Source organism: Eurosta solidaginis, chromosome 2 (assembly GCF_040869045.1).
Source record: "Eurosta solidaginis isolate ZX-2024a chromosome 2, ASM4086904v1, whole genome shotgun sequence".
NCBI lineage: Eukaryota > Metazoa > Arthropoda > Insecta > Diptera > Tephritidae > Eurosta > Eurosta solidaginis.
This window is the reverse complement of record NC_090320.1, coordinates 15,605,255-15,630,468: the sequence shown is the minus strand read 5'-3', so window position 1 is coordinate 15,630,468 and position 25,214 is coordinate 15,605,255. Positions and strand designations below refer to the sequence as shown.

The 25,214-nt window shown below is 37.3% G+C and overlaps 1 protein-coding gene across 1 annotated transcript in view; it reads left to right on the top strand.

Annotated features, from left to right (window-relative positions):
- LOC137239342 (discoidin domain-containing receptor 2-like) overlaps positions 1 to 24,796 on the top strand; it is a 500,380-nt gene extending 475,584 nt beyond the window's left edge. The window contains exon 17 of the mRNA XM_067764529.1: positions 24,664 to 24,796. The gene's annotated coding sequence lies outside the window, so the exon portion shown is untranslated. The remainder of the gene's footprint in view (positions 1 to 24,663) is intronic.
- The last annotated feature ends 418 nt before the right edge of the window (positions 24,797 to 25,214 follow it).

The window sequence follows — 25,214 nt, the reverse complement described above, 5'->3', positions numbered from 1 at the left end:
CCAGATTCAAGGGGCTGTGTAGCGCAACCCTGCAGGTTGCCAGCGCAACATATAGCTTCTCCAAACCCAATTGTCAACCTCACCTATCCGCGGCGAATCCTGTTTCACTAACAGACGAGGCTCTGGCGACCCTAAGCTCCTTATGGAACTTGGGGTTGGGGAGGGAGGGGATGGCCTGAAGGTTTAATGTGGCCACATAAATCGTTCCCGAGATGGTCGGGCCAGCACCTTAATGGTGCTGTGGAACCGGAGCGTACCGGATCTGTATCCGGCAAAGGACCATCACATCGATAACACTCCCCAAAGCCTTCGGGGAGCAACCTTATCGCTACAACAACAACAACAACAACCATTTTCCATTTCTCGGGTATGACAAAGGTGGAAAGAGACAGGTTGAAGACATGCGCTAAATATTTGAAACCCTCTTTCCCTAGGTTTTTAAGCATCGGCATGGCTATGCCGTCTGGGCCCACTGCTTTGGATGGTTTAGCGCGACCAATGGCGTCCTCAACCTCTCTAGCGGTGATGGTAATTGGTGACGCGCTGAGTTTGTGTTTATGTGCGTGTCTATTGGCTCTCCGTCTATCTTTGTCGACCGTAGGATGCATTATATATTGTCGGCAGAAAGCGCTCGCGCATTTTTTCGCATCCGACAGCACCTTATCGCCAAAGGCGATCGAAACTTTGTCTTTGTGCTTAGTCGGATTCGATAGGGACTTTACGGTGGACCAAAGTTTACCCACACCGGTAGAGAGGTTACAACCTCTTAGGTGCTCTTCCCATTTCGCCCGCTTGTGTTCGTCCACAAGCAATCTGATGCGTTGGTTTACATCCCTTATTTGGGGGTCGCCTGGATCAAGCTTTCTTATAAGGTCGCGTTCCCTCGCTAAGCTCGCGGCCTCCGCCGGGAAGTGGGGCCGGATTTCGGGAATTCTCCCGGCGGGAATGAAATGTGCGAGGCGGATTCAATGACCTTACGGAAGGCACGCTCCCCTTGGCGGGCATCAGTCGGGATAGGGAGGGCAGCAAAGCTGCTGTCTGTTGCAGATTTATATTCTTCCCACTTTCCTTTTTTGAAGTTTATGAAAGTGCGTTTTTCGGTGACGATGAAGTCGGCGGTACGCTCGAACGAAATAAGTATGGGCAGGTGGTCGGATGCCAATGTTACCATCCTACCAGTTGACGCAGTTTACGAGTTCTGCGCTCACGATTGAGATATCTGGCGAGCTATGACAGCTTCCTACCATACGTGTGGGGGCGTCTCCGTTTATTGTGCAGAATGTCGTTTCGTCTATTTGATCCGCCAACATCTCACCCCTACTGTCCGCCCGCAAGTTTGAATGCCATAGGTCGTGATGGGCATTGAAATCGCCTAAGATAATGCGATTGTTGCCAGTGAGTAAGGCCTCGATATTAGGGCGGTATCCACTGGGGCAACAGGTGACAGGAGGGATGTAGATGTTGATGATTTCTAGATTTGCATCGCCTGACCGGACAGATAGGCCTTGACGTTCTAAGACATTGTCACTGCGGTCGATGCCAGGATCAAATATATGATATTGCACAGAGTGGTGTATAATAAACGCGAGGCCGCCTCCATTTCCGCTCTCGCGGTCTTTCCTGTGGACATTATAACCAGAGCAGGTCTGCAATGCAGATCTTGCTGTGAGTTTAGTCTCTTGAATCGCAGCAATGCGGATGTTGTGCCGCTTCATGAAATCGACTATCTCCGTAATCTTCCCAGTTAGTCCATTACAGTTGAACTGCAGAATTCTGAAGTGCATGAGGGGTGACGCCGCCACTCTAGGGGTAAGTGAGGGGTGCCTACGCCTAGGTTGTGGAAGGCCAGGACGCAATTGCTGTTGTGGCCTTGGGACTGGGCGCCCTTGGGCAAGCATTGGGGTACCCGGATGATTTGGGTTTGCGACCTGGCAACATGGCGCGATGAAACCCGTCGGGGGGTTGCCGTCGCGGAGACCAGAACATCTAGGAAAGTGGCACCACCCAAGGCAGGAGCTGCATTGAGCGGATGTCGCAAACCTATATATTCTGTGCTGGCAGACGGTGCAAACGGAGGCAGGGACTAAGAGTCTGTTTCCCTGACCTGCACGATTGCTGCCAGAAAAGAGGGGGGGAGAAGAAGACGGGGGCAGGGGCTGATGCTCAGCATTGCAACCAGCTCTACTACGAAGGTAGTAGTTATGAGTGGTATCAGCTGTTTGAGTTGTTGGCGCCGTGGGGCGCGAGCAGCAGCGGGTACTTGTTGTGGCTTGCTGAGCAGCGAAGCTGCTGGAAGGTAGTGGGGATACGCTTAGGCGTAGACTACGGGACGCCCTTGGGCGTGAGCAGCAAGGAGCCACAAAAGATTTATAAAAGTTACGTGGACGTCGGGTTTTGGGATCAAGCCCAGAACAACCTGTCCGATGCAACCATCCCTTGCACGAGACACACTGAACAGAGTATGACCGTCCTAAAAAGATTCTTTTCTGGCAAATGCAGCAAAACCATTTCTCATGACCGGGGTCAGGAGACGGACCCGGATTGGGTTCGATACCTTCCCGGAGTAAGAGAATATGTAGCAGTCCAGCTGCTGGGAGGATGACAATTTGTGGGAGGGACGAAACAAATTAAATGGGGTCACACTGAAATGACAGTCCTTGGTCGGGAAAAATCCCGAGTCGCTCCGGTACATAGAACCGACTGCCTTGGGAAGCGGAACTTTGTTGTTGTAGCAGTGCTTCGCCCCATCTAATATGTGCAACACAAAATTGGTTGGACCAAAGAGATAAGGGTGTTGGAGACGTTTATTCCACATTACAATTGAAAAGACAGTTCGTGTCATGTGGGGACATATACAAGAGACTTTTGGATTTTGTTTTAGCTCTGTACTTGGATGCAATTAAAACTTTGTCGGCAGATTGGATAGAATTTGGGTTAATATCTCAAGTTCGGGTCCACACAGTAGGACCAAAGAGCTAAGGGTGTTAGGGTGTTGGTTCCACATTGCAATTGAAAAGGTGGTTGATGTAATGTGGCGACACGGTACAGGCGGCACATAAATTTGGATAACTTAACCTATTTCAAGCACCAATTTACAGCATTTGTCTTTGGGAGCTTTTATGACTTTCTGACTTCTTGAGTGCCGAATTCCTTCATATTGCTTTCAGAGATGACGAGTTAAGTTCGAGGGAGGTGTTCCAGAGACATAAGACATACCGCGGCAGCCCTCATCGCGGTGTTTTGACTTGCCTGCAGTTTCCCCCCGTGAGTTTGTATTAGGCTCGGCGACCATATTGGGGATGCGGGGCATTCAAGCGGTCTGACAACCAGCGTTTCTTTATCTATTCCCAAAAATGCTGCCGGCAAGAGACTTCAAGATTTTATTTCAGCTCTGGACTAGGTACAATTGAATCTTTGTCGACGGATTGGGTTTATATCTTATGCTATGGCCTATCTAATGCTGCTGTTAGGGACGTTGACTCTAAATTACATTTTTAAAGATGTTGAGACTTTGAATGCAGGACGGATAACAAGGGGTGACTAATTTACTGCCTCTGTGTATAGTGCCTAAGAAGTTGTCATCTTATTTTATTAACCATGTTCAAAAAAGTATATACCAATTCACGGAATCTGGTAAAATGATGTTTCGTGGCTTAATTGCGTTTGTCGCCACGACAGATTTCCAATTTCTTAGGCACCAGTGTTACTAGAAAAAATACATCAAACGACCCTCCTTTCATAGCTCCCCGTTACATTTTGTTGTTGTTAGTGTCTCATCACCCTGCATCGCACCGTAGCGCACTACACAAATCAGTCATCTAACTAGCCAGCGAGCTACCAAGCAACCATGCTTCTCATTCCATTCATTCATACAATTCAGCAGCAGCTGAGCTCTATTAACAGTGTTGCTACTTTACTACAATTTAACTCCCACTTCATCTTACACGAACAACAGTTTGTTGTTGGGCTACAATGCATAACAGCTGAAGTGAGTTGCTTGTTGAAATAACTATTTTATTTTCTATTTTTTATAAGAATGCATACGTTTGTTTGTATGTGTGCTTACGTGTGCGAGCATATTTCTTTTTGTTAGCAAATAAACGTCGAAATAGTAGCTTTAAACAATTTTGTAAATGAATTATAATGAAACCGAAAAAATTAATTACATCAAAAGCAATTTTATTTCTCACACGCTCGTGACGAACTGAATGTGTTGTTGGTTTTTATTTTAGCAAATTTGAGTATACACACATAAGATATAAGTAGATATATTTATACACAATTGTTATTAAAGATCATTGCATCCTAAATAATGTAGGTGCAGTAGTTAAGGTCATAATTTGTTTTTTTTTTTCTTATTTATGTATTGTATCCAATAATAATGGAAGTTCGTAAACTAAACAGTGGGAATAACAGCTTATAAATATTGAATATCCGCTTCTAGTAGGTATGTATCTCTTGGGGCATACTTGATAGTAACATCTCGACGGCGAGCGTATATCAAATAATTATATGAGAAGCTTTTGATTGGTAAAAGATATAAACTCAAAATAGTGAAGGAATTCGCCTGTGTGGAAACCATCATACAGTGCCCAACAATGTCAGCTTAGAAATCAACAGTAGAATTTCTTTGCCCACAACTCAGCAATTGAAAGGAAAGTCCCGACAAACAAAAATCACAGTCTGCAGGTCTCATAATATCTAGCCCGATGTTTGGATCGAAAACATGAACGGCGTCAAGAAAAGATAGGATGGTCCTTGAAAAATTCGCGAGGAAAGTTCTCGACAGGATAAATGGACCTTCCCGCAATGCTAAAGAAAGAAGTCAATGATGAGCTGTATGAGTTTACACAAATATAAACGTAGCACAACTAACAAAATCGCACTATGCTAATGGATAAAAATCTCGAATAGTAGTGAAATTGCTGAAAGTCAAAATACGTTTTTTGTAGGAAAGTATTAATGACTTAAATAGAATTCGATATCATCCAGCTAAGTTTCAAATTAAACCAAATTTCTTCAGACGATATTACCCAAATTTTTAGAGGTTAGATTAGATTAAACTGGAGGTCCGTCAAGCTGGACCCCCCACTATGGATTCGAAATTTGGTAGGCCAGGTATTATGTGCTATTTATGTGCTAATTTGTTCCCAAAATAAAAAATTTTGTGCTCAAAATTTAAGTACTTTTTTTTTAACCTCAAAATGGGGGGTCCAGCTGGACGTCCAGCTAGACCCCCCCTCGTAAGCACTAGGCTAAACAAAACAATTTAAATGTTGGAATTATGTGCTCTTTACGTGCTCAATAGTGCCAAAAAGAATTCGGGTTTTTGGCAACGTTTAATGATTTTTTTAAAACTTCAAAAGTGGGGGTCCAGCTGGACGTCCAGCTGAGCACGTAAATAGCACATAATTCCCACAATTAAATTGTTTTGTTTGGCCTAGTGCTTACGAGGGGGGGTCTAGCTGGACGTCCAGCTGGACCTCCCACTTTTGAAGTTTTAAAAAAATCATTAAAAGTTGTCAAAAAACCGAATTCTTTTTGGCACTATTGAGCACGTAAAGAGCACATAATTCCCACATTTAAATTGTTTTGTTTGGCCTAGTGCTTACGAGGGGGGGGGGGGGGGGGGGGGGGGGGGTCTAGCACAATGATCTTTTTAAAAGAACTTCAAGAAAGAGATAATTGTTTTCGTAAGCAATTTGCTTGCATCCATAGTTAACAAAATGAATGCCGTTATTAAAATGAAACTCCAATAAATAAACGAATAAACTTCCAAAGCTACTTAAGCACAAACATTCATGCAAATGTATTATAGATTCCAAGGCATTCCACTTGACTTGTCGCCTAAATTGCCTAGCATGGTCTAATTGTGTGTATCAAAAACATTACATGCAACAACAAACACAATATAATGCGTATAGTTTTCAAGTTTGGCCTGTTCCATTGATGTCGTGGTACCTTCCACTGAGTTGCACCAGTTGAATGCGCTTTGCTAGCAGCAGAAATGTGTAACTGACTGCAGCGCTGAAGAGCTAGCAAAGGCACAATTAAGTGTACTAGTAGTGCAGCAGCAATAAAAAATTACAATAGGACGCTTGAAGAGCGCATCGACGCATAGCTAGAGACATGCGGTGGTTCTCTCTCTGCAGTACCAATGGTGCGCAAGAAGTGATGTCTGAGTTTAATGATTGTGGGTCTGGCAACCTACACTAACCGCTCATGCAACAGCACCAACAGCGGCATTGTCGTTTGTTGACAATAATCATTTACAACGGTACTTTCTATTAATTATTTTTCGTTGCTTTGATGGTATACGTGCGAAAGTCGTATTTCGCGCGGATTTGCTTGAGTTGCAATTTTTGTTTTTATACCTAGATGTACAAAGTAGTCATTTCTATGTATAAACTCTATTGATAGACGAAACTATCTTGAGCTGTAACTAAGACACATATCTTTTTAAAATTTGATTTTGTAAACGGCTTAAAATAGAAAAGGTGGCGATAACCAATTTGTAGGTCATATATTAAAAAAACAGCCCACCACAAATTGGTAAAGAAGTTCTGCGTCTAGTATCATATGGCGTTTAATGATTACCTGTGGGCAGACTGGCTCTCATTCGAGTGGACACCTTCACTGAGTTGGGAAAAACTTAATCACCCCTGGTGCTTCCTGTGTGCCAGTGTTTTCGATAAGAAAGCTTAACTGATGTGTTGTACTAAACATCGGCCGAAATTCCCCGAGCAGTTAAAGAAGAGAGCCTGAAAGAAATAGATCGAGTAATAGAGTAGGGCGGAATAGGATTGGAAGAGAAAGCATTATGGTGTGTTGCCTATTGTTAAAGCTCACAACTAGGTATAAAACGCTTGGTTTCGCACGACTGAGACGTCTTTACTTCTTTTTTATTGCGATTTCATTGTAGCTGTAAAAGTATATTTCCATTATCATGGTTTGTTTGTTTGTTTTGTTTTTTCCATTGAGTCTATAACTTAATTTTTTATTTATTATAATAATTATTTATTCATGTTTTATTTTTGCAAAATGACAACTTTTACCAATAACAAATATAAACGTTATCAGTTTATTTGTCTCGTGTGGTAAGAAAAATGGTATCATCACAGCCAACGACCTAGCGACCCGTTATAATAACAACATATTCAGCCTTGTCTTTAGCATTTCTTTTTTTATTATTCATCTTGGTTTTTTATATTTAACTTTTTGCCGCTGCTCCACTGTTTGTTGTAACTCATAAATATGCTGTCAATAGCTCATCATATTTTCCCCTCACCCATCACTCAAAAGCATTTGGTACTCACTTTAACTTTTCATACCTCTTTTCGTTCCTCATTCACTTCTCTTCCGCTGTTTTTTTAGCATTTTTTTTTTGTGTATTTTATTGCTACTGTTGTCACACATAGTGAGATGTTTCCATACTAAAAACTGTTGTTTGCGAGACGTTTTGTTCAGAGGGAAATGCTAATTAAAGTTTTTATGGCTAAATTATAGGAAGTGTTCGAACTAATTGCTATGCTTATAATGAAAAAATTTGCTAATTAAGAAATTGTGTAGCTTTCTCTTAGCGCTATTGTTGCTTTTTTATTTGATTTGAATGATTTGGGTGTTCATTTTTATTCATTTCACTGAGGTGTTTCAATTGTAGATAAGTACAGCTGACGTAATATCTTTAAAATTTCACATAGAGCTCGCTTCGTTCTACTACTCCCCAGAATTTGGATCTCTTTGTACTATAAATAGAACAGAAAATTTTCTTTAGATCTAGAGCGAAGTAGGATTGGTGAAGCTCATACAATTTTGTGTAGATCTTTCTGAACTGTCAAACGCTGTGTTCTGCGATGAAATTTGTTTTCAAAAGCTTCCATAAAAAAATAGAAGCAAGTATTGAGCCTATGACTTTCAACGTCAAGACTAATACTCTTCACTCTGATATAACAGGCGCCAACCCTTTGTCTTCCCGTTATTTAGATAAGATTATGCCTTAATTCACCAGGTATTTTCGTAGAAATATACGACCAAAAAACTGAAATGAGTACCTTTATTGAATATATGCACTCAATGTCGCGCTGATGTATGATTCGTGGGTCAATAAAGGAGAGGCGTCATATGCGTGGGGACTAACATACTTTCGCTAACTTGATCATTATTTGTGTGTTTTGGATAAAATCTAAGTTGGAATCATGTTATAACCTTGCAATAGATCATTGATAATTTTAGAAAAATAGGTAAGAATTAAAATCCGAAAACTTTGAATTACTAATGTAAGATGGATGAAAGTTTCCCGACCTACACAACAACAAGAAAAAGGAAACTATAAAAAACGCACAGATCGTTAAGAGTGGAAACGAGGTGGAGAAGAGAAAACTATGATAGATTGAGACAGTTCCCACATCAGCGAAAAATTCCAGACAAGAGTTAAGAATGGAGATTAGAAAAAAGTAAAATAAACACACCAAACTTGAATGAAATACGAGATGGTATCAAAAACACTATTAGGCTATAAGTTGTATCACTATTGTAGTATCACTCTAACGTTTAGAAAAATTAGTGAAATTGAAAGCATAGAATTCCACCGACCTTCATCACATAAGACTAGAAAATGATGAAGGATTGGCAAAGCACTCACATCACACGAAAAATTGCTAAAGATCATTAATTAAACAATATCAAAAACACACCAAAATCGAAATAAATTAAGTAGTGATTTTAAAATGTACATCCCGTGTACAAAAATCGGTTAGAATGGGGACGCGAATTCAGAAAAATTACTTCATTACAAAATTACAACAAGAAAATTTTCCGATTTGAAAGTGTAGACTAGAAAACTGCTATGATTGCTTAACAGAGAGCGAGGAAACTATGAAATATTGCCAGAAAATCGTATCGTTATGAATGTAGAAAGTAATCAAAAGACGCACAATTGTAATTAAATTAAAGAATGATATTAAAACCAGTATGGGGATGTATCTTATATCGATATGGTGTAGAGATATACGCCGCCGATAAACGCCGACGCCGCCGCTGATTTTGGTCGTTTTTCGCACGCCGCCGCCGAATGTCAAAAATATCGGCGTGGCGGCGCGGCGTCCGGCGCGTTACTATATTTTCTACTCGTTTAAGACTGTTTAGGCCATTTATTGTTCATGTCGAAAATTGGTCGGATATGGTCGAAAGTGGTATCAACGTATGCGCATCACTGCCAGTTAAAAGAAACTAATAGCGAAATTTAACTCTTTATAACTATTCAAAAGTTATTTAAAATAACAGGCGCTTTCGATGTCAACTCAACACGGACTTTCCATCACCCAATTCAGCAAGTTATTAAAACAAAATACTAAAAGAAAAGTTATATAATAAATTTATATGATCACTTTGCATAATTCAAATAAAATGACCCAAGGCGAAAATGTTTTTAAATTGTCCTCAATAATAAGCGAAATCAGTGATGCAAAATCCCTTAGTAGGTTCTAGGGGCATAAACACTCCTTTGAAATTATTCTTACCTCATACTTAAGTTGAGGATATATGTACTTATGAGAAGGGTTTGAAAAATCACTAAGTCTTGCATTCAAACATCTGCTGTTTATTTGCGAAGCTATACAATAGCGTATGAAATGTTAATTTTGATTTTCACCCTTCATCCTTCAACACCCAAGTCTCCCGAATGGACATTTCCTAAAGTTGGCGGCCCTATCCAAAACTAATTCCTTGGAGCGAATCACATTGATTATAGCCTATCAACCAATTTTAAATATTACCTACACGTTACGGCTCCTTTTACAATTGTGAATACGTAGGCACATATATCTACCAGGTGAGGCTTTGTCCTTCGCAAGAACACTCAAAGTGGTGAAGCAAAAGCTTTCCCAAGCCAGTGGAACTAATGACCGTGTGTGATACTACCCTAACGTAGTGGACAGTCGAACTTGTCTGAAAACTGAAGCTACGCGGTCATCCATAATGAGCTCCTATATCGTAAGGCCGGAAAACAGTAGTGAACAACTTTCAACTTAAAATCCGTCGACTTTCATTCTAAATTTGATTTTGACGAAGACTATTGAAATCAATGTTGTGAACACAAACGTCTGCAATCTTTGGTCTACATTTTAAAAATTTTTTCCAGGGTCCTTGTAAAATTTTAATTATGTAGATGCGCCGAGGATTATACGGATTTTCACCCATGACTCAATGACATCCACTTAGACTGCTTATGATTTCGAGGGCGGCATCTTTGGCCGAATAGTCACTTCCTAATGTTTCAAAGTGTAGCTCGGCAGCATAGCGCGACAAAAGCATCCGTTGGAAAGTCTTCGGAGCAACACCTAGAGCTTCTAGGAAAGTGACGTCGACGAAGGTATGAATTCGAAGTCGCAGTCCTATAGCTTCTGTACTGGCATATGGTGTGAGGAGGCGTGGTAGCGACTGGTGGAGGGATTCCTACTGTTCGCACATCGGAAATTCTAGCTCTTAAAAACAGCCGAAAAAACTGGAGGCGCCCTGTGCCACGATAGTCATGAGTATTAATAGACCATTCATAGCAACCCTAAGTCGCCTTTATGCGTGACCGCCAAAGAGCCACAAATGATTTAAAGAAATTGTGTTCACGACGATTATTAGGAGTTAACCCTACGTGAAACTACGCTTTGCACGATATATACAGGCAAAAGTGTGACTATTTTATGTATCTATATTTCTTTTCAGCAGACGCAGCAGTACCAATTCCAAAGACCGGGGTTAGGTTCGAAGCCTCTCTGGAGCATGCGAACGAGGGACAATCCCTTCGCAAGGAGCTACTCCTGAAAATTTTTGAACGGTCTGCGAGATTTTGATGCAAAAACCCCGGATCTCTCCGAAATGGCCAACACGTTGATTTCCTTAAATATATATAAACAAAACCTTTCCTAAATATTATTTTTTTAAATAGAAAAATCAAGCTTTTAAAGTAAGAAAACCGGCGTACGCCGGCGCGCCGCCTACGCCGCCGCCGCCGCCGATAAAGTGATCGGCGTAAACCTCTAATATGGAGAAGGGGGAAACTCTGATGGATTGGTAAAAAATACAGAGAACTTCATATGAATATGGATTAGAGAAATATGAATAGTAAGAATGAATGCTTAGAAGAATCCAAAATTTAGATAAATCGTTACGCAAGACAAATACTCCGAAATCTCTGCGATAATTAAAAGACAGACTTTTCGAAGGGCATGGCATGGCGTTGTTCAGAATTATGAACTATGAAAACACTGAAAGCTCGAAAAGGTTAAAGAAAGTTTTTCCCAATAATTCATAATCGGATTAATTTATCCAACTTTTATTAGTCCCTACGTAGATCGTGTGGCTCTCTTTTGTAAACAAACCGAGCTGAAAAGAATCATGTTTCGTTTTAACAATCAATCAGTATATTAAACGTTATCAGTGCAGTTAAAATAAGAAAGCAAAACTATTTTTTGTTTAAAAATTTGTTTGCGTGTTCCTGCCATGTTGAATTACATTTATCTGTATTAATGTACTTTGGGTTAACATTGAGCGCTGTTATAACATTTATATGTATATGCAGTTTTATCCGTAAGTGTATGGGAATATTTCTAAACATATTTTTTACATGTTTATTTTTAATATTTTATCTCCCCTTTTTATACTCAGCGTGCTTTGCACACAGAGTATATTAACTTTGATTGGATAACGGTTGGTTGTACAGGTATAGATATAGACTTCCATATATCAAAATCATCAGTATCGAAAACAAATTTGATTGAGCCATGTCCGTCCGTCTGCCCGTCTGTCCGTTGATAGGATAACTTTAGTAAATATTCAGATATCTTCACCAAATTTGGTACACGAGCTTATCTGTACCCAGAATAGATTGGCATTGAAGATGAGCGAAATCGGATAATAACCACGCCCACTTTTTATATTATAACATTTTGGAAAACACAAAAAACCTGATTATTTAGTAAATAATACACCTAGAATGTTGAAATTTTACGCGTGGACTGATATTGGGACTCTTGATAAAAATTTGAAAAAAAATGTTAATGGGCGTGGCACCGCCCACTCGTGATAAAATAAATTTTACAAATATTATTAATCATAAATCAAAAATCGTTAAACCTATCGTAACAAAATTCGGCAGAGGTTGCCACTACTATAAGGATTGCTTTGAAGAAAAATTAACGAAATCGGTTAAGGCCACGCCCACTTTTATATAAAAGATTTTTAAAAGGGTCGTGGACGAATAAAATAAGCTCTACCTTTGCAAAAAAGAGCTTTATATCGACAATAAATAGGAAAAACTTCAAATTTTAAAAAAATGGGCGTGGCACCGCCCCTTTTCCGACTAAGCAATTTTCTATGTTTCGGGAGCCATAACTCAAAGAAAAATTAACGGATCGTAATAAAATTGATTAAACAAATTCTCCCTATAGCATGAAACATTTCCACAAAAAATGGACTAGATCAGTTAAAGACCACGCCCACTTTTATATAAAAGATTTTTAAAAGGGTCGTAGACGAAAATAATAACCTATATCTTAGCGAAAAAGAGCTTTGTATCAATAGAATTTTACCGCCCCTTTTATGACTAAGCAATTTTCTATGTTTCGGAAGCCATAACTCGAAGAAAAATTAACATATCGTAATGAAATTGTGTACACATATTTTCCTTATAGCAGAAAATATTTCTAGTAAAAATGGACGGGATCGGTTAAAGACCACGGCAACTTAGATATAAAACAAGTTTAAAAGGCTTGTTGACTAGAATAATAAGCTATAACTTATCAAAAAATAGTTTTGAATCAATGATATTTCACTTATCAAGTTTTATTTCAAGAGGAAATGGGGAGACATTTTTTTTTAACGGGCGATGCCTCGTGTTATGTAGAAAAGTAATTTATCTGAAATGAAATGTACAATTGAAGCTCACGCTGAGTATATAATGTTCGGTTACATCCGAACTTAGACACCTTTACTTGTTTTGTGTACATTATATAACAAGACTGCTACCCTCAACTGCATAATCTGGTTTGTTAGACTGTCAGTGCGGCGTAGAACTCGATTGTACTAAGAATTCGTTAGAATATGAGCGTGCGGTTAATTTTCTCAAGCTAATTCACTTATGTAGGTACATAGTACTTTTAGAGACATACATATGAATGTAAATTTTATCGGATATAAATTTGTACTACTTAGTACTAGCGTGATATAAATGACTATTATAATCGCACAAATATTTATATTTTATACTAACAGAGATAACTAAATTTGAATACATTCAAATAAAAACCAAATTAGAATGCAAAAGAACATTTCATAAGCCGTATACGGGTATCTAATAAGCTTAAGCCGTTCAAAGTTTAATCTCTGTCATCCAATGTATAACGACCATTTTAAAAATCATAAGTATGAAATATATACCTAAACGTATAAAATACATACAAACGCAGATCAAAAACAAAAATTATTAATCGCACTTTTGATATACTCAAAAAACTCCAAAAAGAAAGAAAGCTGTCTTCTTGTCAGTCGCGTTTAATTTTGCCGTTCTTTGCCCAAATATAATTGTACAAAGTCAAGCTTATAAAGCGCCCACATTTGTGTCATAACTAATTTGAAAAATGAAAAGGTGGCGCTTTTTTGAAGATCGTCTACTCGTGTTGTGATTGCTTGATACGTAAGTTTTAGGTAATAAAAGTAATGAAATACAGCAAGGCGTATTTAATTTGGCTGGCAATTTTATGCGTTAAAATGAAAAAGTGTTTAGTAATTGAAGCAACAGAAAACGTAAATTTATCTCCTTAATAACTTATGTATGTTTGTTTAATGGTGTGTTCTCCTTAATAACATTAGGGATTGTGCACAATTTCGCTGTTTCAAAGAGAAGTTCCACTGCTTTCAACTATTCATTATTATATGTATATGGGTCGATTTATTACCCGATATCGCGCCATCGATTTTTCGATAAGATTTGGGCTCAGGAAAAAAAGTTCCACTACGCATACCCAAACAAATAATTTTCGAGCCTGCGAAATTTTTTTTGAGTTTTTTTTCATGACTTACTAAAAAAATTTTCATGTATACCCTGTCCGGCCCAAAAATGTCCACTAAAAACGTTGGCGATAAGTTTTTGAAAAAAAAAAAAAAATATCAAAATTTTTTGGTAGGTAAAAAAAAACCTTAAAAATCAAAGTCGAAAAAACGTAAAAAAAAAAAAAATAAATTTCGCAGGCTCGAAAATTTTTTTTTCGGGTATGTGTAGTGGAACTTTTTTCCTGAGCTCAAATCCTACCGAAAAATCGATGGCGCGATATCGGTTAACATTCGTCCATACAAATCGACCCACCCTAATGTATGTGTATAATTTGTATAAACTACACAAACGTCCCATTCATCTGCATCCCATGCATCTTACGATGCATTTACATAAACGCTTTGGACGCGTTGCTTCGCTTTGCCTTCGCCATGCGCCTTGCCGGTTTTTCGCTTTTATTGGCCATATGTCTAAATTGAAGAACAACTGCCCGGTGTTTTAACGATTCTTTTATTAAAGCACTAGCAGACCCGGCAGACTTTGTTCTGTAATAACTTTGATATATCTGCATGACTTTTAAGAAGTTTTTATAGCTTTCTCTTCCTTTTATCTCCTCTTCTTTTTATCACCCTTCCTCTCTTTCTATGAGTTAGACTCTCCTCCACCCTCGCAGCTCCCGCTTATCTTCGTCTCACTTTTCCTCTTTCTTCCTCTCGGGTCTCCCTTCTCCGCTTTCCTCTATCTAAATTTCCAGCAATCCGCCTATTAAAATAAGTATTCGTACTATTTAATGTATGTAGATGAGTTACAAAAGAACACATTAAACAACAAATTAATCATTTAAAAGTTACAATAGAAGTGTATGATTCAAAAGATGTATGCCGTTTTTATCGGTTTTGCTGCATAAATGTGGTTGTGACACCGCAATCAAAACGAAATGAAAATGCATAAATATTGTAACGAATTTAGTGAAACTCCGCTTATTTTACACCTCTTACTAACGTTCGTATCGAAGTACCTGGGCAACAAAATACATTTTAATCATGAAATTCACAACTATGAAACTAGAAGTAGTAAAAATATAAGACTGCCTATGGTAAGAACTGAGTTCGCTAAAAAGACTTTGGAATATATAGGTTATAAAATGTATAATGAACTACCAAATGAAATAAAAGGCTGTGAAAATATTAACAAGTTTAAAGAAAAATTATTTTTATAATGTAAATCATTAAATTTGTAATGAATTTTTTCTTTTTTAATTTAAACTAGGTCTTCACAATAACACTTATACTTCGCAACCAATAGAGTGCTTAAATCAAACTGATTTCAGATTACTCGGCTTTCGCTGCTTTTATACTCTGTGCCCAAATGTCTAGACGTTTCTTCTGCTAGAATTTTCTACTTGGTTACCAGCTATACGCTCCCAGCTATAAACTACAGATACACGTTTATAGCCTCTCGCATAGCCATATGCGCGTGTATATGTGAGTGCTACTTCCACCGATGACTACATCTGTATGTGAGTTATCTCTTCGTTGCCTTGTATGTATGTGGGTAAATGATGATTAATGTGTTTATGTAGCTTGCTTTAATGTTTTTGTTGTTGTGCATTTACTTAGTACCAGCTTAGAGATGGTAATATTCGTCACAATATGTACATACATACCTAGGTAGGCATGCTTTGTCTTTCTGACCTTTTTCGCCTTTTAATCCAATTCGACATGTCACGTGGTGATTTACTCTTGCTGAACGCATGTTTGAACGTTTGGTTGACAGCGAACACACACACACAAACAGCTTATGTTTTTTTTAATTGCAATTTTTCTTTAAACCGTAAGTTTAATCTCAAGTAGTTTTAATCGAGTGATTCAGTGCTGAGTTTTAGCTGTGTAAACTACAAGTTTGTGATTTTTTAACATGTTTTATTAATTTGCCACGCTTCTGTTTTAGATTCATTCACATTATATCGAAATAAACAATCTCACATAGTTAAGCTTTATAATGCCAAAAACCCGTTCGTTTTAAATCAGATGTATCCAACAGCTTACTCAACAAGGGATCTCAAAATGAAAGGAAAAACCATTAAAGGTGTCTAAGTTCGGGTGTAACCGAACCTTATATACTCAGCGTGAGCTTCAATTGTACATTTCATTTCAGATACTTTACTTTTCTACATAACACGTGGCACCGCCCGTTTAAAAAAAAAATGCTCCCCATTTCCTCTTACAATAAAACTTGATAAGTGAAATATCATTGATTCAAAGCTATTTTTTGGTAAGATATAGCTTATTATTCTAGTATACGACCCTTTTAAACTTGTTTTATACCTAGGTTGCCGTGGTGTTTAACCGATCCCGACCATTTTTACTAGAAATATTTTCTACTATAAGGAATATATGTGTACACAATTTCATTACCATATGTTAATTTTTCTTCGAGTTATGGCTCCCGAAACATAGAAAATTGCTTAGTCATAAAAGGAGCGGTGTCACGCCTATTTTTTAAAATTTGAAGTTTTTCCTATTTATTGTTATAAATCCACTTGGGAAATGAAATACCATTGATATAAAGCTCTTTTTTGCAAAGGTATGGCTTGGTTTATTCGTCCACGACCCTTTTAAAAATCTTTTATTGGATTAATATCGTTCCCGGCAAATTTTTGCGAGTTCACATCGTCGAAAGAAGAACTCATCACCAAGTGTTCCCCGGCATTGCACAAAATTATAAAAATCTCGATTGGATTAGTGAACGGGCAATACTTGCAGCGAAGAATAAGGACGTCGATAGCTTGAAATTGATTATTCAAAGTCAAATAGCTGGAGAACTGCATTCGTACAAAACCGTTGACAGCGTGCCCGACGAGGATGAAGCGACAAACTATCCGACAGAATTTTTGAACTCGCTTGATGTACCAGGAACTCCGCCGCATAATTTACAGTTGAAAGAGGGATCGATCATAATCATGTTGCGGAATCTGAATCATCCGAAATTGTGCAACGGTACGCGGTTGTCCGTCAAGAAACTGATGAACAATGTGATTCAAGCTACGATCGTCAAGGGCAAATTCAAGGGAGAGGAAGTCCTTATCCCACGAATTCCGATTATTCCATCTGATCTTCCATTCCAATTCAAGCGGATTCAGTTCCGGTTCGATTGGCTTTTGCGATGACAATCAATAAATCGCAAGGCCAATCGTTGGAAGTCTGTGGGATTGATCTCGAATTTCCCTGTTTTTCACATGGTCAGCTGTACGTTGCCTGTTCGCGTGTTGGGAAACCGTCTTCGTTGTTTGTTTTTGCCCCGGAAAACAAAACAAAAAACATTGTTCATCATATGGCTCTCTACTAATTTCGATTCCGTTCAAATAAATAACATTGAAATTTGAACTATTTGCGTTTTATTATCCTTGAAGTTTATCTGAAGGCGTTAAATTGGGGGGGTGCCACACCTCTTTTCCAAATGAAATGAAAAGGGAAAAGAAAAGGGGAAAAAAGGGAAAGAGAAATGGAAATGGGAAATGAATAGGAAGGGGAAAGAGAAAGGAAAAATAAAGAAATATTTAAAGGAGAAAAGAGGGAGAAAGCGAACGGAGAGGTAAAGCTTGAGATAGGAAGCGAGGTGCGGAATTTTTTATAGGGGCTTCTAAATGACAAATGCTTCCGTTTCCAGGAAAAGTTTGTAAAGCACTGGAAGCAATATTACCGGGCAGGATAACATCTAACATGGATCTTCAAATATATGAGAGATATTTTGTTAATTACTGCAAATAAGATTAAAGAAAAAAAAAACTTTTAAAAATTAGCTTTTATTATTGGTTAATAAAATTAACTAAAAAGTAAAAAATAAATTGACTGCTAAGAAATATAACACTATAAGTTCATTGTAACCTTTAACGATAATTAGGCTTCTTCGTCTGCGACAAAAAAATTCCATATTGTACATAATTATATATTTTTAATATTAAAACTTTACACCTAAATTATTAAATCTTACTATCTATCTATCTTTATATCACAGTCGCAATTGTTCTAATAAAAGCTCATATCAAATATCGGAGCTGTTCTTGAAATAGGTTTCACCGCTTGAACCTCATGGTCCCAAGTTTATAGCCCGCATTTTTCTGCCTTCTGAGTGCAGGCGGCATTCCTCACACATTTTGTATACCAAATGATCGTAGCTTTCATCACATCAATCGCCTTTTCAAATTGAATACAAATTTCACTTACTTTTTTTTTTATAAATTTAACAAATTCTATTGGCTACTACATACTTCGCCATGCCCTGATTGTCGTTGACCGACAACAATACATACTTGACGCAGTGTTTCCTGTGATCTTCATCTTATACATCTGTCAACAGTCTCATGTGAATGGTGTATTTAATATTCATTTCTTGCAATTGGTATTACAAGAATGTAGCTTTTGTGATAAAACAATAAAAAAAAAGAAAAATCTATGTAAAGACGGCTGGTTGGCTCACTGTTAATAAAATAATAGCAGAGTGGGATGCTAGGCCGCACGATGTGGTGCTTGGCGGCTTTATATTGCAAGCAGTCAAGTGACACCAGACAAATAACCAAAGTAGGGCCTCACAAAAATGAATGAAGATATGCTAAGCCGTAGCACAATGAATGAATTACTTAACAGCATGATTGTGGCACTTAGATATAAAAGAGGGAGGCCCGGTAGTTACATTCGTGCAGGAAAAAGGAAACTTGCAAAAACAAGTAAGGAAGGCTAAGTTCGGGTGTAACCGAACATTACATACTCAGCTGAGAGCTTTGGGGACAAAATAAGGGAAAATCACCATGTAAGAAAATTAACCTAGGGAAACCATGGAATGTGTTTGTATGACATGGGTATCAAATGGAAGATATTAAAGAGTATTTTAAAAGGTAGTGGGCCATAGTTCTATAGGTGCACGCTATCGCCATAAAGGTGGATCAGGGGTGACTCTAGAATGTGTTTGTACGATATGGGTATCAAATTAAAGGCATTAATGAGGGGTTTAAAAGGGAGTGGCCCTTAGTTGTATATGTGAAGGCGTTTTCGATATATCGACTAAAATGTGGACCAGGGTGACCCAGAACATCATCTGTCGGATACCGCTAATTTATTTATATATGTAATACCACGAACAAGATTCCAAGGGCTTTTGATTTCGCCCTGCAGAACTTTTTCATTTTATTCTACTTAATATGGAAGGTGTCACACCCATTTTACAAAGTTTTTTCTAAAGTTATATTTGGCGTCAATAAACCAATCCAATTACCATGTTTCATCCCTTTTTTCATATTTGGTATAGAATTATGGCATTTTTTTCATTTTCCGTAATTTTCGATATCGAAAAAGTGGGCGTGGTCATAGTCGGATTTCGTCCATTTTTTATACCAAGATATAGTTAGTTCAGATAAGTACGTGAACTAAGTTTAGTAAAGGTATATCGATTTTTGCTCAAGGTATCGTGTTAGCGGCCGAACGGAAGGACAGACGGTCGACTGTGTATAAAAACTGGCCGTGGCTTCAACCGATTTTGCCCATTTTCACAGAAAACAGTTATCGTCATAGAATCTATGCCCCCACCAAATTTCACAAGGATTTGTAAATTTTTGTTCGACTTATGGCATTAAAAGTATTCTAGACAAATTAAATTAAAAAGGGCGGAGCTACGCCATAATTGACATAATTTACTTATATACTGTAAAGATATTAAATTTTTTGTTAAAATCTGACTTAAAAAAATTTTTTTTAAAAAGTAGGCGTGCGCATCATCCGATTTTGCTAATTTTTATTCAGCTCACATATAGGAATAGGAGTAACGCTCTGGCCAAATTTCATCATGATATCTTCAACGACTGCCAAATTACAGCTTGCAAACTTTCAAATTACCTTCTTTTAAAAGTGGGCGGTGCCACGCCCATTGTCCAAACTTTTACTAATTTTCTATTCTACGTCACAAGGTCAACCCACCTACCAAGTTTCATCGCTTTAGCCGTCTTTGGTAATGAATTATCGCACTTTTTCGGTTTTTCGAAATTTTCGATAAAGTGGGCGTGGTTATAGTCCGATTTCGTTCATTTTAAATAGCGATCTGAGATGAGTGCCCAGGAACCTACATACCAAATTTCATCAAGATACCTCGAAATTTACTCAAGTTATCGTGTTTACGGACGGACGGACGGACATAGCTAAATGAATTTATTTTTTCTACCAGGTCATTTTGATATATAGAAGTCTACATCTATCTTGATTAGTTTATGCCGTTACGGGTTACCGTTATGCGAACAAAGTTAATATACTATGTGAGCTCTGCTCAGCTGAGTATAAAAAAGCTCAGTCCTAGGCAATACTAGAAAGGAAACTGTATAATCTTAGTGCGTAGAAAGCCCAATATATGTAGTTATTTACTTGGTTTGCATGCTTGCAGTGATTTGGTTGGTAGCTTTCGATGGCAGATGCAATTCATAAATTCATACAAATCAGAGCTCAACTCATACAAAACATGTTTTCCTTTAGGGGCTGGACAAGATTAAAATAAATAAATGTAAGGCGCGACAACCTCCGAAGAGATTTTAGGCCGTGCTTCTCTTCCATTTTGCGTCGTGCTCCTTTAAATTTTTCTTTCAAATTGGCGGGACGGGACCTACTTGTGTTATGCCGACTCCGAACGGCATCTGCGATGAGTTTTAACTGAGAGCTTTTCATGGCAGAAGTACACTCGGAGTGCTTGCCAAACACTACCGAAAGGCGTCCCCGTTAGAAAAATGTTCTTCTTAAGAGAAAAAGCCTGTATCTAAAATTTTAATGTTGCTTTGCTCGGGGGGGGGGGGGGGGGGGGGGGGGGGGGGGGGGGTGAACCCAGGATCTTCGGTGTGGTAGGCGTTGCAAGATACTTGCATTGAATTCGGTCAACTTTACCGTGCCTCGCTAAATTTAAGCGCATTTTGACTTGAATATCACCTTTTCGATCATGCGCAATGTTTTTGGCTCACAGAGAGGATTGTTATTTCTTAGTCGGATATGAACTATAAATCACTCTTGTACATTGTCGACCCATAGAGCATTGAAAAAGTGTATAGAGAACCGTTCTTTAAATAAACTTTTTCACTTCACAGAAAAGTGGCTCACGTAAAAGAAAAGTAGCGGTAGTACTTATTGAAAGACCCTCGTATAGTGCTATGCTCGTGACTTGGGGGTGGGTAAATAGCGGCATTAAGTGGGCATGCAATATTAATTCATCGTGGAAACAGTGATATGATGCTGTGCCGCGGTTGGAGTTCTTCCATCGTTGGCATTGTGGTGAAGGTGCGGTGGGTGCGACGACCAGCAGAGTCAATGCAATTTGTCGGTACTTTCGTGTATCATGCGCCCAAATTAGTTTATTATAGAATAATCGTATTAATTTTTTATTTAACATGTGAAATATGAATATGAAATATGCTACTATATATGTATGTAGCTTAATACATTAGGGTGGAGCATAATAGATAAATGTATTTAAGTGATTTCATCGTTCAATATTTATTTGTGATTATTGAAAAAAAATATTTTATACAAAATTTTTGATTTTTTTTTAAATTTTGTGTTTTTTTTTTTTTTTTTGTTTTTAATAAAATTAATAAGTAAGTAAAAAAAAATAGGTCTCAAGTTGTCGAACAAAAAACTAAATAACTCGTTTTTTTTTTGTTGCTTTTTGATTTATTTTTTTAGAAACTTGGTTCGAAAGAACTTCGCATATTTTGGTTATTTAGTAAAAACTTTTGCAATGGTCGAAAATTTTTTAGTGTGTTTAAAAATATTGATTTTGCATTAAAATTTTTAATTTTCCATTTCAATTTTTTATTAGTTTTTTTCTAATTATTCTTAGTTTGAACTCGAGCTCAAGACCTTTAGCAATAATTGTTAGGATAACTGATGTTTTTGTTTTTTATACAAATTTTATTTTTGTTAGCAGTAATCATTTTAACCGATTCCAAGATGTTTTCTATTTTTTTAGAAACTTACAAGAAAACATTAAATAAACACACAATTTTTTGCAGGAATTTGCGAGAAAATTTTTTATTTTGGATTTAAAATATATTTTAAATGGTTTTTCGGAAATACATTTTTCAAATTATAAAATTCTAATTAAACTTGTTTTCAAATTGTGTTTGCACAATTTCTGCATCTTTTCTTTAATTTTTTTAAAAACTTGCAATTAAAAAAAATATCAAAAATAATTTTTTTTTTTTAATTTTTTGAACGTGTATTTAAATTAACATTTCCAAATTCTTTTTTAATTTTTATCTTGGAGCTTTCAAGAAAAATTAACAAAAAAATTGAATTTTTTAAAACTTTTAAATATTTAATTTAAAAATAATTGTTTTTGTTTTTATCGGCCTATTGATAAATGATTCAAGGTTCGATTCGAGCTCCCGGCCAGAACAATAATTTTCTTCTAATGATAATTATTGTTATTTTTTAATTTTTCTAAATTTGAAAAATTGTATTTTGTTTTTGGAATGTTAAGTAGAAAATTTTTCAGTCTGAATTTCTCAAATTTAGAAAAATTAAAAAATAATAATTATCATTAGAAAAAAATTATTGTTCTAGCCTTGAGCTCGAATCGAACCTTGAATTAATTTAAAAATTATTTCTTGTTATTTTTTATTGAGTATTGCGTTGATTTTCTTAAGCTCAAGGCCGAATTTAAAGAAAGCGAGATGTTTTACATATTTGTAATTATTTTTTCGTCGATGGAACATATTTACATTATCCTGATTATGGTTTCGAAATATTGACCAAAAATACAATCCCAAATATTAATGTAGAAATTGTGGTTTTATTTAAATTCGGCCATGAGCTCAGGAAAATCAACTAAACTATTTTTTTTCAGTAATTTTCTTATATATTACTATTTTTAGTGAACGTCGTGCTGAACATATATCCAGTAGATATAGCGGGAAAGGCGGCCGCGAAATGGTCGTTGGTCAGACTTCGTGATATGGACTTCGGACCCACTGGCCTTCTTACCAGTTTCGACTTTATCCCGGATAGAACGGACTATTGTATGCCGATAACTGCTCCCTATACAACCTTCACCCTAGTCATTCCACCGAGAGAGGAGTGGGGAAGAGGAATTATGTGGGGCATGGGACTGGTTAACTTGTTCAAGGATTGGTCGAAGCTGGACGGAAAGGTTGGTGGGTGTCTTTTGTCAAAAGCTAAATGTAAGCCGCAAATTTAAGTTGGCTGATCACTGCAGTGTATTCCAAGCGGAAGTTGCTGCGATTAAGTATGCGGTGGATGAAATGCTATCCAGTGCTACTACGGTTAGGAAATTTATCATCTACTCTGATAGGCAAGCGGCTATCAAGGCCTTGCGCTCAACTACAGTGCGATCGAGGGTGGTCTGCGAGTGCCTGACCTCGCTTGCGATTGCATCGAATTATTTTACAATTAAGATTATCTGGGTCCCGGGCCATAGTGATATCCCGGGTAACTGTCAAGCGGATCTCTTAGCCCGCATCGATACAACTGAACCGGATGAAGATGGCTGTAGGGATTTCGGGATTCCGCTGGATTCCTGTGGATTGCTCCTCCTTAGCTGGGCCTCGAGTCAGCTCAGCAAACGTTGGGAGGACACCACGTCTTGCAGAGTAGCAAGATCTTTCTGGCCGAAAGTGGATGGCAAGAGGTCTGCTGAAATAATTGGGTTAACTAAGGCTCAGCTATCAATGGACATTGGGGTTTTGACAGGGCACTGTCTCATGGGTATCCATGCGGTACGTCTCAATATACTGGAAACTCCATCCTGCTGCAGCTGTATGGAGGATGATGAGGTGGAATCACCAAATCACTTTAAGCTTGATTGCCCAGCTTTTGCCAGAACTAGGCGAAAGTACTTCGGTCGCAACTCACTTGGATCTCCCGAGGATTTATCCAAAGTTGAGATCGGTATCATTCGGAGCTTTATCGTTGCTACCCAACGATTCTCTAAGTAGCTAGATCTAAGTCACCGTTATTTTTGGTGTATGTGGTATCACAACGGACCTTCGTCTTGTCCAAGTGAGCTATCCTTATCAGGGCAGCTACCACCTAACCTAACTATTTTTAGTTTGCAAATTTTAAACATTTTTATCAATTGAAAAAATTTAATTGTTTTTGAATACAAAAATTTGCAATTATTTTTTTTTCTAATTTTATTAAACGAGCAGACAAAAAAATTTTTTTTTTTTTTTGTCAAATAAGGTTCAGATTTTTATAAATTTAGTCTATATAAAGTTTTCGTTATTGTAGAACTATTTTCAAAAAATGTACCAAATCGCAATTTTTTATAATTATAAGGTTTTTTAGTAACAGTTATTAGTTTTTTTAAATATATTGTATCAAGAAAATTAAATTTAACATTTTTTCACCAATTTGAATAAAATAAAAATCGATTTGCAAATATGTATTACAAAAACTGGAATTGAGTGCAAAAAAAAGGTTTTTAAATCATGAGTTTTCTTTAAAAATTTTTATTTTTTTATCTACTTTTTTTCATTTCGTCCCTTTTTATAAACAACCTCCCTAATAAGTATTGTGTGATTCTATTAATTGAAAGTAATTTATGTTTTTCCTTCTTTTTTCATATCTTTGCAGAGTCGACGGTCGACGGTCAGGTTGAGTGGTGACTGCTGAATGCCACCAAAAAATAGAAATAAAAACGAAGAATAAACCAGAATAAACTAACAACATTTACAAAAACTGCAATAAAAAGAGAAAAACCTACAAGTGAAGAATAAAACCAACAATGGCGGTCGTAATAAGAGTAGCTGCCACGGCAGCGGCAGAAGCAGCATAGAATGTCCAAAGAAAGTCGCACGCGAAGTAAACCGTATGCAAAAATCGAATAAAAAGCGAATTTATACATAAAAACATATGTACAAACATACACCTACACAACACATACATACATAATTGTAATTAAGCGTGAAAAGTTCAACATTGATACAAGTGAAATTTATCAAAATCCATTAAACAGCTAAGCTAACAAGTTGGTGCAGCAAAAATTCGCCAATAAAAGAGAAACATATCAAACAAATAAATTTTATTTTCTGCTTTATCTATACCGTCAAAATATTGCATCATTATTATTATCTTTATCATCAACGTCATTGAAACAAATATTTATCTGCATTAGATATCAAATC